The following is a 6000-nucleotide window of genomic DNA, read 5'->3' as shown; positions in this document are numbered from 1 at the left end:
ACTAAAAACCTAAATATTGCATCTGGTGAGAATGCACTATAGAAAAGATTTTTACTTTTTTTTTATTTATTTTTTTTTTTTTACAATTATTAAGCGCTAAGCAATGTCAGTGTGACCAGAATATATGAGCTCAACGCGATGAACTATTTCCCCGTTATTGACTCACACTGCTGATAAGGTTAGCTTGTCTATCGCAGGTAACTGTCACAGTACTCAGATATAAATAAGCCTATCGTAGCTCTGCATACATATGAGATGACCTTTTCTGGAGGAAGGGGCAAACTTTGCAGTCAAGGGCAGATAAAAGTTCCCCAGTGATTAAACTTAATCACTGTTGCTAAGAAACGGCATACAGGCTGAAGCAGACTCAGGAAATTTTTGGACATTTCATGCAACTAGCAAGCAAGGCCATGGCGGACGCTTGATCTTGTCAGTGAACCTTGTTTCCTTGTATTCATGTTGCTTCCTTCCTGTCAACCAATTAGACATCTATGTTTAAGTTCCTAGGCCGCACTGCAGCTTCAGCTGGCTGATCCGTGATATCCATGACATCTCTGACCTGCCAGACATATTTCCCTATTGTGTCGCTATCAGAAGCATTGCGTGGGCCGAATCGTGGGACAGCGTGAGGGGAAAAAGAACCGAGGACCAGCAGTGTTGTTTTGACAGATGTGGAGGGACACTCCATTGTTTTTAGGTTTATATAACTTTTTTTAAATACATTTCCAGTGGGACGAATGAAAGGGACACTATTCAATGACACTAAAAACAAGCAGCCATTCTAATTCATAAAGCTAAGGCTTTGAGTTTTATAACTTGGACCTATTGTTGTAAGCTGTTTTGTTAGCCGTTTCGCCATATATTGCCTCACACTAGTAATTTGAACCTCATAACAAAGTGCTGGCTGACTGATGACTGTTCCCGTTATATAGAGAGCAGCCATGAGAACATGAGTGATCCCTCAGGAAATTCTAGAATAGATTGTGCAAAGGGTGCAGGAAAGCGCTAAATCAGCATTAACCTGAAACCCCCACCACCTCAACACTCCACTGCCCATCCTGCAGTCTATCTTTCTTATAACTCCATACTTTTCCTCTTCATCTCCATTGATAGTATACCTTCAATCATGTGTGGGAATATTAAATAAAAAGAACCATATAAGGTCTTTAAGGTACCAACCAGGAAGGAACCAGTGAAGTTTTTGTATTTTTTAATTAAAATGTTTCGGATCAGGATTTTTTTTTTTTTTTTTTTTTTGTCTGTGGTGCAATCAAAGTTATTTAAAACTGGGCATTTTAACTCAACTAAGGAAGCAATTATAATATTTTGAAAACATGCATAACATATGCAACTTGCTTCTAGACATATATTTGACTCGACACAGATAGCTGATCAACTCATGTCTTGCACCTGCTGATGTTTTCTTGCTGAGCAGAATCCTGAAGTGCTAATGCTAGCATGTTTGTGTTGCTATAACTTGTTTGTAGTTGCTGCACATTTCAATGCTGCTCCAGTTAATGGTGTCGATAAAACTTGCAGAGAGGGATATTTTCCATCGTCCTGAACGCTGAACTTCACAAAATTCAGTGACCGGTGTTTAGACTCACGCACGTTTTGTTTCTGTCACCGTGACCTGTGTTGGCCCAGTAAGTTGGATGTATAGTTGGTTCCCCAGTTTGGATTTGAACCAGCTATACATTATTATTTTTCGATGACACAAAAATAATAAATTAAAAAATCTTGCACAACCTTAAACAAAGGTGAAATAAACATTGATAGGTATATGATCAAACCAAAGCACATATTGCAAACAAAGCTTGTTGGGTTGATCACACAGCACTTAGACCTGGTCAGGTAAAATGGAATATTAGTTCTGTACATTTTTGTGAGGACCATGATTGTGGATTAAAAAAAAAAAAATCACATTCATAGTTTAACACACTAATCCAATCACAAATCATAGCTCATTCTAAGAGGTGTTCTAAATTTCTAAATTAGCTAAGTAAGACCATATATAATTGATGACCTTTGAGACTTACCGACAGGCATATTGAAAAGAAAAACCTTTCTGAGCATAAAACATCTTGAGGCCATGAAAAGATTAACATTTTGAAGATTTGAAATGCAGTCAGCGTGGCAGAAGAGGTTGTTGTGACTAGTCTTAAAACGTCCAGCATATACATATTGACGCGCACCAGAGAAGAACAGTTCTTATAAATAGTAACAAATGAACTTTGAACATGAAACTGGTTGTACGTTTGCCTCCTGTATAAACAGCCCAACAGCACTCAGTCTGTACATTTGGGGAGCTTAACAGAAAACACAGGCTGACAAGTACAGACTCAGTGTCTGTCAGGGTTCCAGTAGATATGAGTGAGGAGCAAAATATATTTTCTTTAAAGGAGTATGCACAAAAAGATTTAGGGTGAACCTTCAAAAAAAAAAAAAAAAGGGCTTATTGCTATCTTTCACAAAGCTAAGAGCAAGAAACGTGCCGTAAATATTTGTGGCTTTGGAAAACCTGTCGCACACATCTTAGATTTAAAGGTTTTTAAGTAAACATTTTTGGAAGTACTATTAGAACAATCTTAATGTTTGATATCCAATGAAAATAGCTTCCAGTGTATGTCTCTATCTATAAGAATTCTTCACAGGCAGAAAGCAGACACCGAATCTGCTTGTTATTACCCATCAGAAAGAGTTTTTTTGAAGGAAGTGTTTAACCATGCAGAATTAATGACAGAGTCTGAAGCATTCATCTCTTTGTTTCACTTCACAACCTTAACTAAAAGCCTATACACTGTGAAGGGAGCCATTGCACGTGTGTGAACTTATGCATGCATGCATGCACATGAACATGCAAAACACCTGCGGGGTGTAAATCAGTTATGGGGGGCACACAGACTTGCCCCTTGGTGGCAGCTGGTTGAGAGGGAGAAAAGGGATGGGAGCACCCCCTCCTGTCCCCTCCTCTGTACCCTGTTTCTGTGTCCCTCCAAAATCCAGCGGACTCCGGTTTCGCCAAATACGTTGCTGATTCGTGCTGACAGTGGGAGCTTTAGGGATGCAGCATTAGACCTTCACAGTGGAGAGTGTGTTTTGGTGTATGATATAACTTTTTTGTTTTTTAAAATAGAGCAAACTGTTGTATTTCAACACTCCTTATCTGGAAGCAGCAGCCACTCTGATAAGATCTATCTTGGAGCCATACAGTTCAGGGTAATTCCATGGCTGTGTTACTATCTGCAGTTTTAAATCTGCAGCTAATGATGGAACAGACCGAGGTATGATTTCAGAGCTTAGCTGTTGCTGCACTCTGTAAACCAAGTTGTTATGTTTTTAATAGCAGGACTGTGTTGACTTCAACACCAAAAACGAAGGCCAAGAATAATCCTGCACCGTTTATACCGCCTTCGTCCAAAGATACACATACACACGCTCAACCCATCTTTCCTTTACTCAGTAGTTGCTGTCTTACCGACTTAATTCATAACACTTTATCTTTGCCACATTGTAAAACAGCACAAACAAACTTTAGCATGTTTCAATGGGATTTGTGTGATGTACCAACACCAGATACTTCAAAATTGTGAAGCAGGGAGAAAAAAAAAAAAAAAAAATATATATATATATATATATATATATATATATATTTACAAATAAAAGATGTTAATTTCCAAATAAAATCTACTTTCCGGCGTACCTACATGCAGCACAAGGTGATTCTACGAGGCATTGACTCAGGCAGGCTGTATGCGGATGCATGCCACACTTTTTAGATTTGTACTTGTAAGAAAATGCGTTCATTTCCATCCTCTTGACTATTATTTGATATCTCATGTCGATCTGCCGCAAAAATTTCAATAAAATCAATTGAAGATTGGAGATGTAGTGTGACAAATAGAATAAAAGTTCAAAGGTTTGAAAAAAAAAAAAAAAAAATATATATATATATATATATATATATATATATATATACTGCTCAAAAAAATAAAGGGAACACTCAAATAACACATCCTAGATCTGAATGAATGAAATATTCTCATTGAATTCTTTGTTCTGTACAAAGTTGAATGTGCTGACAACAAAATCACACAAAAATCATCAATGGAAATCAAATTTATTAACCAATGGAGGCCTGGATTTGGAGCCACACACACAATTAAAGTGAAATGTTCCCTTTATTTTTTTGAGCAGTATATATATTTTTTGCAAGGCACTGTAACTGTACGAGAAAATGCCTTGGACCTCAATTGGTCTCTAACGTGCCTGGACTTGTCTCAGAGGTATGGTATGTTTCAGTAGTTCATGGTCCAACTATCAACACAAAGCCCAAAAGGTCTTCACCCTTAAGCCCATTCACCTCCGCCCTCAGCTACCAGCACTACCCTCAGCGTGGGAAAGCCTCTGTGGAATGTCTCTAAGAGACATAGCAGCTCAAATAAACAAGCTTCCTCCTCTACAGGTACAAACTGCTGCCGATAATGAGGGAATCGCTGTGTATCTGCACGCACAAGTCGTTGTCTTGCCCTGGAATTTTGAGCTCACAAAAGCACGCTTGCGAGCATCTTTGCTCGTGAGCCAATTTCCTCATCAGTGAGCAGTGAATACACACAGTAAGAGGTGGTAATCAGCACCAATTATCCTCAAAAATGAAGGGAGTCGAGAGGAGCATTCCTCCCTCAGCATGACAACTGCTCAAGTCAGCCTTGATTAATCCAAATGTAAGTATGAAGCACCGTGGAGAATTAGGGAGAACACCAAAAACTGCAATTAAGTGATTTTTAAAGGGCTTGACTTGAAATTATGCTGAATCCTAACTCGTTTTTCATTATGAACAAGTGCAGCATGTTTTCTGCTATTTCATAGCAGACACGGATTCATCATAAACATGCTTGTGTCTCTCACGTAGGAGCAGATGTAATTAAGCCGGAGTGCACTTTGAGAGCATCAGAAAGAACTTGGCTGCGGCATCAACCCAGAGGGCTCTATCTTTTCACTAATATGCAAAACACTGCCAGTTTTCCCACTGTGGATTGTTGCAAACACTGAATGATGAACCCAGCACCTCTTTTTGGCTGCCACTTAAGAACAAATGAAGACCAGGACCATTCTTTGGTCTGGAATTTGACTACAGGCTGGTTATACAAACATTTATGAAAAAGTAGGTCCCTTCAGGAGCTCAGTACATTCCAACATGTTAGTGTGGTAAGATGCCACTTGTGCAATAAGTCATTTCATTAATTTTCCTCACAGCTAAAAATCCCACAGACAACAGATAATGGTATTACAAGAAAGTGGAAGTGATTGAGTTTGACAACATCTCATTTATGGAGTGCTAGGCTGGGTAAAATCTCAGAGTGGGGTCATCAGCAGATGAAGAATATAATGCACAAAGAATGCCAATTTTCTACAGAATCAATAGCTACTGATATTCCATGTTCAGATTAGTTAAGTAGCTGTGTCAAGAGCTTTGGTTTCCATGGCCAAGCAACTGCATCTAAGCCTTACATCATCAAGTAAAATACAAATGATTGGATGCAGTGGCATAAAGTACTGGACTGTGTAAATTGTAATGTTTGGTCCAGAGAGAGAATTAGGGTGTGAAGTTAGTTTTCTGTATTTGGACTCAACACCTCAGTTTTCATGAAAGACTACTGAAGGAATTTTGGCAATTTCAATCTCCCAAATTAGTAACAATTTGAAAATGGCCACCTACTGTTCCAGCATGGCTGAGCACTAATGGGTACAATGCAGGGTCCATAAAAAAATGCACGAGCAAGTTTGGTGTTGAAGAACTTGACAGGTCACCTCATCCAACAGCAGTGTCTGATCTCGTAAATGTGGTGCCAGCAGAATGATAAAAATTTGCCACATTCACAATCCCAAAGTTGTATAACTGCATTCCTTCCTTGTTCATAATGGGGCAATATCATAACACAATAAACTGGTTTGAAGTTTATATGTGTGGGAGAGCAGTTGAAAAAGTATTTATTTATT

The sequence above is a fragment of the Poecilia mexicana genome, unplaced genomic scaffold (assembly GCF_051168715.1).
Source record: "Poecilia mexicana isolate PSO_F unplaced genomic scaffold, ASM5116871v1 scaffold_12, whole genome shotgun sequence".
NCBI classification, from domain to species: Eukaryota; Metazoa; Chordata; class Actinopteri; order Cyprinodontiformes; family Poeciliidae; genus Poecilia; species Poecilia mexicana.
This window is presented reverse-complemented; position numbering follows the sequence as displayed.